This window comes from Oryctolagus cuniculus, chromosome 20 (assembly GCF_964237555.1).
Source record: "Oryctolagus cuniculus chromosome 20, mOryCun1.1, whole genome shotgun sequence".
NCBI classification, from domain to species: Eukaryota; Metazoa; Chordata; class Mammalia; order Lagomorpha; family Leporidae; genus Oryctolagus; species Oryctolagus cuniculus.
This window is the reverse complement of record NC_091451.1, coordinates 32,638,512-32,650,335: the sequence shown is the minus strand read 5'-3', so window position 1 is coordinate 32,650,335 and position 11,824 is coordinate 32,638,512.

Genomic DNA, 11,824 nt, shown 5'->3' with positions numbered 1-11,824 from the left:
CTTTATTCAACTACATTTAGATCCAAAACATAAGAAGTAGTTAATTAATAAGAGTGGATGTTTCACTCCCTCATATCTTTCACTCTCGTTAGCAGTCATTATTCTAATTGCTAGTGACAGGTAGTTACTAAATTGGCAACTCTTTTTTCTAAGAAAACTTTTACTTAATAAGTATAAATTTCAAAGTACAACTTTTGGATTATAATGGCTTTTCCCCCCATGACCATCCTCCCACCCACAAACCATTCCAGCTCCTACTCCCTCTCCCATCCCATTCTTCATTAAGATTCAGTTTTAATTATTTTTATCTACAGAAGATCAACTTGGTATATACTAAGTCAAGATTTCAACAGTTTGCACCCACATACACACACAAAGTATAAAGAACTATTTGAAGACTATTTTTACCATTAATTCTCATAGTACAACATATTAAGGACAGAGATCCTACATGGGGAGTAAGTGCACAGTGACTCCTGTTGTTACCTTAACAAGTGGCACTCTTATTTATGATGTCAGTAATCACCCGAGGCTCTTGTCATGAGCTGCCAAGGCTATGGAAGCCTCTTGAGTTCACAAACTCTGACCTTATTTAGACAAGGCCATAATCAAAGTGGAAGTTCTCTCCTTCAGAGATAGGTACCTCCTTCTTTGATAGCCCGTTCTTTCCACTGGGATCTCTCTCACAGAGATCTTTCATTTAGGTCACTTTTTGGCACAGTGTCTTGGCTTTCTATGCCTGAGAAACTCTCATGGGATTTTTAGCCAGATCCAAATGTCTTAAGGGCTGATGCTGAGGCCAGAGTGCTGTTTAGGCATTCGTAAATTGGCAACTCTTGATCTTCTGGTGCTTCCAATCCAGTGGAGAAAGTTAAAATTATTATTAATCAGCTAGTAAATATATACTAAAGTTAAGATGATGTGTGCTGGAAGAAACAACCCTGCTAATATGATGGGCAGAAATTCCTGTCTTCAGTGTGGAAAACAGTGGAATTCTAAGTTAGTAAAGTTACCACCTACATTTGATCTGAGGCATAAAAGATTAAAAGGCTACTGGATAAACATGAAGAAATAAGTATTAGAGATGGGGTAGAGAAGTGAAAAGACTTGGAATGGGAACACTTTGACAGGGGGTAGGAGCTGTTTGATGAGTAGAGAAAAGACCAGTGGATTGGAATTCCGTGAGCTAGAGGGAGGACATTGTAGGTGAGGTTTACAACAGGAGGCTGGATATAGGAAATCACATTCAGCTAAAGCAGAAGCCAGGAAGCAATTGAACCCATAATGGAATCTAAATGCTGCCAGAGCCTGTTCTGTTAACTGGTGAAATGTTCCTTATCATCAGAATTTGGTTTGTGAACCGAAAATTTTACCTTTCAATTCTAGAAGCTATCTTCCTCCTATGTTTCCTTGAGGTGAAAAGGTTGGCAAAGAAAAAATCTTGCTCATGAATTGCCTTGGCTGTGGAGTTCACTCTCAGCATCATCCTGCAGAGCAGCTATGACACAGGTTAAAATTCAAATCTCTACTTAGCCACCTGCTCGTTGGGTGACCTGGTACAAATAATTTGATCTCTACAAACTTCAGTTCTGTCAACGGAGCAAGAAAATGATAGCAGCACCTGTCTTATATGAAACCTGGGCATTTTAGTTGACATGGTTTAAGGAGGGCATATTGCTTCTACATAGAAGTCATCCCAGCTAGTTTAGCTGTGATATGAGGGTACTCCAAAAAAGCTCCTGGAAAATGGAGTTATGAATACATTTATTTTGAAAATTTTTAGCTACATAAAAGGGGCAGAAAGGGGGGGGGAGAGAGAGAGAGAGAGAGAGAGAGAGAGACAGAGAGAATGAATGTCTTCTACTTATTAGTTCACTCTGTAAATGCCCACAAAAGCCAGTGCTGGGGTCAGACTGAAATCAAGAACCTACAGTTCCATCCAAGTCTCCCCCATGGGTGGCAGGGACCCAAATATTTGAATCATCATATGATACCTCCCAAGATGCATTTTTCAGGAAGCTGAATGGGAAATGGAGCAGCTGGGACTCAGGTCAGGCCTCTGGTTTGGGACGTGGATATACCAAGCAGTGTCTTAAGTGCTGCACCAAATTCCCTCTCCTGAACTTACCTTTTAATTCCATTTTCCAGGAACATTTTGATGTATCTTCATATTTATGATATTGGATAAACTGGCTATAATGATGGTGCCAGCTGTTTCCTGACAAGAAAGGATAGATCATCCTTTTATTCTTCACTTAGGTATCACCTCTGAAATCACATTTTTTTTTTGTGTACAGAATGTAACTGAATCACCTAATACTGATGATTCTACTACATTGGGTACAAACACCTATCCTAGTTCATACTGTACTTGCCCATGCATGTATCTTCTCCCTAGCCATTGTATAATAGGGAACTTAACTCCATAGGATTTGGGGCCTCCTTTTACTCTTTATTTTATTTCCTGTAGCCAAAACAGAACCTGTTTTTTAGCAGCAATATAATAATTATTAATTAATTTGTTTCCTGAATGTGAATAAAAAGAGCAAACTTATATTATTCTCTCACAAAATCAAAATATAATAAAGTTGAAAGTGGTCAAATTTGACACTGATATGAAGGGTGTCATTGTCACCATCTAAGTTATTCCCAGGTGAAAACGGTGGCCTCCATAGGGAGCGAGGGTTTAGACTTGTATCAGAAGAAAACTGGGCAGCCATAAACTAAGAGGCGATGTGAGCATTGCACACTTAATTTCAGAGGATTTCTTATGGTCACTTCAAACCTTGAGATTCTTTTATTGAAATATTTTTTGTGGCAGCATGCACTAATTAAATGACTGGAATTGGAAGGTGTGAGAAGCCTGACCTATGGGAGGAGCAGATTGATATCTTAGTTCATGGTCCCCAAGGCAAAATTATCCCCTGAAATTTTCTGCCATGCGATGTCACAGAGTGTCCTCGAGCCTTGCTTTGGACTGGATTCAAGCTTTCTCTTACTGTTTCTGAGTGCTTTGCATGCAATCAGAACTGGGCAAAACTTGTTAAAAAATGCTTTCAATTCACCTGGTAATAAATGAGTCCAAGAAGAGTAAAAATAACTACATTTCCATTGAGCAATTCAGCAATAGAAAGCAACAAATGCCTATTGACTGACAGACAGTTGCAGAGACAGTCAATGACACAATGATTGAAACATCTGTCATTACTCTTCCAGCTCCTTGTTCCATCAAAGAAATGAAATGGCACCTTATTGATGTCACGTTTATATTAGGGGAAGCATGCACATGAACACTGTCTGATGTTGGCTTTTTCAAATATTACCAAAAAATAACCAGCTGTGTTTGGACCTGCTGAAGATATTTATTATTTTAAGTACTTGGAAGGAAGGAGGGATGCCTGTGTGTTTTGTCTGTGTGGTGCGGCCTCACTAAAACATCTGATGTGTATATATCAAAACTCAGTAAGCGAGGAAAATCCTTTCCAACTTTAAATGTTGATGAGGCCTTTTGCTTATTTCTAGTAGTATCCCTTTCAGTTAACACAGCCTAAATTATTTCTAAAATATTACCTCAAGCAGAATTTGTTGGCGGATTCTTTTATGTCTGCCTACCTTTAAAAAACTCAGTTTTCACTTACTTTCTCCTGGTTAACTTCATCTAGCAGATAGGGAAAACTGTGTCCTTAAGAGGAGTAAAATGAACCTCACTGTTTAAGCAATTAACTGATATACAGAGGATATTTATGTAAGACCATGTTTAAGATGCTCTGCCTAAGCTATTACAGGAGTGATTTCCTTATAATTAAAATGTCTTTCTTTCATTAGCTTACCTGGCTAGCACTGCATATTAAAACTTATTTACACAGAGGTTCCTAATTGCATTTATTTTCTTCTCATTTCTTAATAACTGTTAAGCCTTATATAGGGTCTAACATACTGCTCTATCTCTGTTCTTAATTTTTTAATCACCATATTTTATTACTGAGCAAGAATATTAAATGCAGAATACACATTTCAGTTATCTGAGGATATTTTAAAGACTGGTCTAGTTATACTTTTTCTACATATATTAAATAGAAATTTTATTTTGCTACAAATGCTTATCTTAATTAGGCATTTAATGGAACATTTTAGTAAAATCTGGAGACAATAGCTGAAATGAAAAACTGGATAAGAAAGGATGCAAACTAATATATCTTCTGCACTTAACTTGCATCAGGTACTTGATAGATTTCTTTATTTAATCATCAAAACATCAAAACAGCTCTCAGATTATGTTGTCCATAATAAGAATAAAACTGAGAGGTGAAATAACTTGCCTAATCACATATTTTTACTAATTTTCAGAGGTGAGACGTTCAGTCTGGATTTTCTGTCTTAAGTGTGCATCCTCACTTTAGAATGCTCTTGTTCTACTGGGATTATGGTTTAACCTATTTGGATTGATGTGGTTCAAGTTAAATATATTCTAGAGAATTACTTCTACGATCAGATCATTAGCAAGAAAGAGAGAGAGGAAGAGAGAGAGAAGGAAGAAAGGACAGAAAGAAGAAAGAGAAATAAAGAAAGAAAGAGAAAAAATAAGAATAAAAGAAAGACGGAAAGAAAAGAAAGACAAAAGGGAGGAAGGGGAAGGAAGGAGAAAGGTACGTTTTCTTATATTCTTAGATTTGTATCTATGAACTATATTCAATCTGCTTAATAAAAATAAATTATAAACAAGGAAGACAAAAAAAGTAAAAAAGTAAATTTTCTGAGGGAAACCAGTTTATTTCAGCCACTGTGGAGCTGGCACTGGTATACTGAGGCCCAAAGAGGAAAACTCATATGTTTGTATGCTCACCAGTCAGATTGTTTTCAGGGAGGAGATCAGAATCCTAAAATCTTAATCATCAGAACACATTACTCTCCCCTTTTCTGAGGTCAGTATTTGTATTAACATGTGGTAGTGTTGTGCTGTCTTGGAGTGTAAGAAAATAGAAACTCAATCCAACGAGTTTAATTATGGCCTCCTATTTGCAACTTGAGGAAGATACCTGACAAATGCATGATTTGTCATCTCCAAGGTGTTCATGGTTTCCCAGGCAGAAGGAAGCATTAGCCAGGGATACTCAGAGTGAAAGAAATGGCTCAGCTCCTATGAGAACACTTGGAGCTGACCTTCAAAAGACAGTTGGGACTTATGCTTTTGTTTCAGTTTAATTGTCATGCCTTACTTATTGGGCTTAGGTGTGGAGAGCAAAGGTACCCAACTTTTCAGGTCCTGGAAATTCTCTCTGGTGAACTGTGGAAGAATCTTCTTGTGACTTTGTTGTTGTTGTTTTTCTTTTTTGGCTGCCTAAGCTTTTTCTCCTTTATCCTGATTCCCATATCCATGCTAATGTGTTTGGTATATGTTTTTAAATATTCATGAATTTTCATAAAATATGCTATACTTTTATGTTTTTATGTTTTTAATTAAAATGAATAATTGTAAAGAAAAAGAAGAAAGAATGACATTTAGAACAATCTCTATGCAAGCAATGAGAAATAAAGTGTCCCTTATGAAAGAAGGCTTAAAAATAAATTAAAATCACAACAAATGCAATTAATTACTTTGGGGCTGAAAAAACAACTCTGGAGTATGAAACAAATGAATTTGATTAAAATAATTGGAATAGAGTTATTGACTCCTGTTTTTATTATCTTATATTAGTCATTGGGATGAATGGAGACATGTCATTGACCTTTCTTTTTTTTAAAAAAAATGTGTGTATTTATTTGAAAGTCAGGGTTACAGAGAGAGGAGACAGATATATATATATATATATATATATATATATATATATATATATATCTTTCATTTGCTGGTCACCCCCAAAAGGCCACAACAGACAAGCATGGGCTAGGTTGAAGCCAGCAAACAAGTGCTTCATTCAGGACTTCCATGTGGGAGCAAGAGCCCAAGTACTTGGGCCATCTTCCATTGCTTTCCCAGATGCATTAACAGGGATTTGAATCAAAAGTGGAGCAGCCAGGACTTAAACTGGCAAAGCTTAACTGCTGTGCCAAAATGTTGGCCACCCCCATTGAACATTCTTTTTTTTTTTTTTTAAATTCTATTTAAGTTTTACAAGTTTCATGTATTTCATATATACAGATTAAGGAAAATATCGAACCCCCCTCCCCATCTCGCCCACAACCCTTCCTCCTCCTCCCTCTCATATTCCCACTCGTTTTTTACAAAGATCTTTTTTTCAGTTTACTTAATGATCATATAGTTAATTTTTTGACAGTTAATTTTACAATAAGTAAAAGAGTTCAAAAAGTAGTATGAAGAGAAAAAAAATTAAAAAAGAAACACTGTTCCTCAATGGAAGAGACAAGGGCTATAAACTATCATCAAATCTCAAAATGTTTATTTCACTTTAATATATTACATTTCAGGTATCCTATTAGTTACCTCTGATTGGGGAAAACATAAGGTATCTGTGTATCTGCAAATATTTTTATGTACTTTTAGGAAGAATTAGTATTTTTTGGTTGTTATTGGATTTAGAATACCATTCTTTGTAAATTTGGGATTTTTCTTATACAACTTTATATAGCTATCTTCAAATAGTTTTCTTTAAATAAGAAGCTGTGCTATATGGATCATAGGAAGACAGTGAAAGCTATTGTTTATTTCAACCATGAAGATCTATGAAAAGGGACAGCACTGAATGAACACTGAAATTGTACTATTGTGTTGTGATGTGGTTGTGTCCTTTGGGGTAGGGTGACAAATATCTCAACACTGTGAGTGGGATTTGGGTTTCTCCTAGGGGAAATGGCATTTCCTACAGTCAGTAAACCTGTGACATGTTCAAACGTGGAACAGGAAATAAAAATTGAAAAGTAGATTCTTAAATCTCAGGGAACACACATCTTCTTTTGCTGTGCTAACAGATGAGGTTCAATAACCCCAGGTGTTTACATGATGAGTATGTCTGGGTTGTGGATAAAAAAAAAATTCAGAATCTCAACCATTAAGTTAACTAAATTATGAGCCCACATCAAGAAATGACTGCCTTCTCATTGACAAATGACATGGCCATGCCACTCTTTGAACAATTCTGTTGATTAGAAGACTCACTGATTGCACTGACAACACCCAAATCCATATCTTACATAATTGGGAATACAGAGAGATAGTTTTAAAGTCTGTAAAATGCCTCACTTCCTGGAATTCCCTCTGTACCATGTTGGTGTCGTCAATGCATACTTTTGCTACGAAATAAGCAAGAGACCCAGAGATTTTGTCCCCCAATAATTTGTCACTAGGGGGCAGCAGTAGTTTATTCAATCCAAAGTAGAACCAAAGTATTTTGAAAGGTACCAAAGTTCATACTAGGAGTAACATAATAGAGTTCTTTCATTTCTTTAACCAGTGGACACAATTCCGAACTTGTCTTTTAAGACCATAAGCAAGCAAAATAGGGCTTACTAAAAAAATTAATGAGACTTCAAGAAAAGCTAACTTTTCAAAGAGAAGGAAACAGTGAAGTGTGATATCTAAGTGTAGGCTGAATCTACAATGCTACCAAAATTATGCCTGAGATGCTGCATTTCAATGAATCTGTGGTCTTTTGAGTTAAAGGACAGCTACTGTTCTGTCAATCCAGTATCCTGTATAAGCCATGGTTGTTGTTATATTCACATTTTTTTGAATGACCAGGTCTTCAGTGAGAATTATGTGATCTCCAAGTCTTAGGTTCCTAATCTAAAGAAATTTTGGCAGAACCTCCACATCCTTTAGGATACTGAATTCTATTATTTCTCTTCCTAATGACTCCAAAATTTCTCCACTCCTTCTCACTATTGCCACCTAATAATGATCGTCATTTTTCCATGTGTTAGTGCGATAGTCTGATTTGTAATTCATGAGGACATTCCTCCTCCCACTCAAGATCCCCCTGCAGCTACTGTTATTGCCAATGCTATATGAGTATCCCTCTGTCAATTCTTCCTGAGTCTGTTTTGAACATTCTTCCTCTTCTTGAACTCAGTTTTCCATTTTACTCCTGTTTATACTCCTTCCCTAAGTGATATCAGGGTGTCCAATGGCTTTAAAAACAGATAAATGCTTCTGAGTTTTCTCAGCCCCTGCATGGATTTCAAATCCACTTAAATGTTGAATATGCATCTCAAACTTAACATGTTTAAAATAGGTCTCTTGATTGCTCAAGTTCCCACTAACCATTCCTCCAGAAATCTCCATGTCTATAAGTAGCATCATCTTGATTCTTGATTTTCATGCTAAAATCACGCCTCTCTTTGCCTGATAATACATACATACATATTATAAATATGGCAAAGTCCTACGTATTTTGCCTCTAAAATATTTCCAGAATCTATGTACCTTACCTCTTAACCTTTATCAACACTCCAGCCAATTCTTGAATTTTTTCACAAAAATAGGTGATAATGGCCTCTCAACTCACCTCCCTGCTTCCACTCTTGCCCCAGTGAATTCATTCAGAAGATAATGATTTTTTAAAAGTTAAATTGTGTCTTTAACTTCTTTGGTCTATACTTTCTAATGGTTTCCTATTAGAAAAAATATAACTTTCAATCTTCTGATTGTGATCTTTTAGACCCTATGTGATATGATCCCTATCTTTCTTTCTGAACTTACTTCTTATTCATTTATTTCTTCTACTCTAGGTATCCTCTCTCTCCAGTCATTAAGCATACAGAAATTTCTCATTGTGGGACTATTTTACTTGATGTTCTGTTGATTAAAAAACTTTCCCCAAGTCTTTGTATGACCTGCCCTTTCATTTCAATTCTCACTTAAGGTCTCTGTCCAGAAAGGCCTTTCCTGTTTGAACTTTCTAAAGTAGCCTCCTAGGATTGTTTGTTACATTGGTGGTGGCTAATAAGTCACGGTACCTGGAATTCACAAACTGTGTAGTCTACTCCTCTGGAATCGTGCTGACCTTAAGGCTCAATTTAATCAACAAGACAAGTGACACTGCCATTTTGGAACACAAGACTTTAAGTGGTCTCAAGAGCTTCTGCATTTTTGTTCAAGTAAACCACTAGCCATTGTATCCAACCTTGGCCAACAAAAGTGTGCAGTGACTCTGTGAGTAGTCATAGAAGCAGACCTTCTGAAAAAAGCAAGTGGACAGACAGAACCACTCCACATTCAGCTAAGTCCTGCCCTTATCAACCTGGGCAGCTGGATGCATTCATATGATGTCTCCTGCAGGCTCAGCATAGTTAGACAACTAAGCCCAGTTCTGATGATGCAATCACAAGCAAATAAAGCTATTTTACTTGTTTTATATATTATTGCTGTTTGTTACATGACATTTGATATTAGATAATTGGCATCATTTACTTTTCCTGGCACCTGATTTATGTTTTTCACACAACACATCAGTTGAAAGTTCACCACTGTTGTATTCCCAAATGTTACCTAATGAATGAATTAATGAACCAGTCACTCTTGTTAAGTTCTGTTTATTTAACTTGCCATCTAAGGAAATATTGTCTTTCCTCATGGAAGTCCATGTTTAGCTAAAGATATTTGTTAGCCAAGGTTGTACATATATTCTGTTCCTTCTTAGAAAACAAAGTTAGAAATGGGGAGAACATCATGAAACTATGCTATTATGTTCATTTATGTATGGAAATAGAAACTTCATTAAGTGAAATCTTCCACTTAATACCAAAATATAAATCAGTAAAAGTAGATTTGCTCTATAAACTGAACATTTTCTTCTCCTTTCCTTAGAATGACTTTAGGAGCACTTTTTAAAGATAATAATGCACCAAAAAACATAGTAGGAAAATCACTGATCTCTTTGCACACCCTATTTTGACAAATGAAGAAATAAGGAGTAAAGAGAATATATGGTTTTTCAGCTCATTGAAATCAGAATAAGCTCCATTCAACTCAATTCACTTTGGTGATAGTTATTCTTATGAGCATTTCTTCTGTCAGATTTAGAATTAGGAATAGAATGGACTTACCCCTAACGGTAGAGCTAGAAATGTGCTAGGGGATTCCAAATCAATCCCATCAAGGTGGCATGTACCAATGCCATCTTTCTAGTCAAAGTGATCAGTTTCAATTTATAATTGATCATAATGATAAGATTAAGTGTCAAAGGGATTACATAAATAAGACAAGTGTCTGCTAATAATAACTAAAAAAATAACTATATAACAAACAAAAAAGAAAATTGAAAAAAAAGAAAAAAAAGGACTTAATACTTTACCCTTTTAGTATTTTTTATGTTCTACTTAAAACTATTGGTTGAACTCTGTAATTAATACACAATTACTCTTAGGTGTTTAATTAATGTTATAATTAGTACTCAAATAGTATTTTATACTTTGTGTTTCTGTGTGGGTGTAAACTGTGGAAATCTTTACTTAATATATACTAAATTGATCTTCTGTATATAAAGATAATTAAAAATTAATCTTGATGTGAATGGAAGGGGAGAGGGTGTGGGAGAGGGGAGTGTTGTGGGTGGGAGGGAAGGGAAGTTATGGGGGGGGGGCTATTGTAATCCATAAGCTGTACTTTGGAAATTTATGTTCATTAAATAAAATAAAAAAAAAAGAATTGAAAAGGAGAGAACAGTCCAACTTGGGAAGTGGGATACACAGCAGACTCAGAGAATGCAAATACCCTAACCAGCACTCTGGCTTCAGAATCAGCCCTTAAGGAATTTGGATCTGGCTGAAGAGCCCATGAGAGTATTTTAGGCATGGAAAGCCAAGAAACTGCGGCCAAAAAAAAAAAAATGACCTAAATGAAAGATCTCTGTGAGTGAGATACCAGTGGGAAGAACGGGGCCATCAAAGAAAGAGGTACCTTTTTCTGAAGGGAGGAGAGAACTACTTTGATTATGGCCTTGTCTAAATAAGGTCGGAGTTTGTGAACTCAAGAGGCTTCCATAGCCTTGGCAGCTCATGACAAGAGCCTCGAGTGATTACTGACATCATAAATAAGAGTGTCAAATTGTTAAATCAACAATGGGAGGCACTGTGCACCTACTCCCCATGTAGGATCTCTGTCCTTCATGTGCTGTACTATGAGAATTAACGATAAAACTACTACTCAAACAGTTCTTTATACTTTGTGTATCTGTGTGGGTGCAAACTGTTGAAATCTTTACTAGCTGATCTTCTGCATATAAAGATAATTGAAAATGAATCTTGATGCGAATGGGAAGGGAGAGGGAATGGGCGATGGGATGATTGTGGGTGGGAGGAAGGTTATGGGGGGAAAGCCATTATAATCCAAAAGTTGTACTTCGAAGTTTGTATTTATTAAATAAAAGTTTGAAAAAAAAAATTAGGAGTAGAACAGAGATACTTTGAAATCATCAATTTAAAGTATATCTATTAAACTACTGTAAGAGAAGCTAATTGGGATTATTAGAATTTAACCAATAAAAACACAAATTAACTTGACTCAAGTGTGTGACACGTAATCTGTCCCACAGTCAATCAGATTCGTGGCTAAAATATATATCCATCATAGAGCAGAGGTTAAAATAAAAGAGATTCGAAAAATCTATATCCATCCCTGGAACTAGATTCAAAAAAAACTTATCTTGTGTGGGCCAAGGATATAAGAAGGAAACCAAAAAAGCAAGGCCAATTTGGAATTGTCATTTGCAGAAACAGCCATAGACACTGTCAAGAGATAAGTGTGTAGGGGCAGTGGTTAAGTTGCCTGTGTGTGTGTGTGTGTGTGTGTGTTTTGACAGGCAGAGTTAGACAGTGAGAGAGAGACACAGAGAAAGGTCTTCCTTCTGTTGGTTCACCCCACAAATGG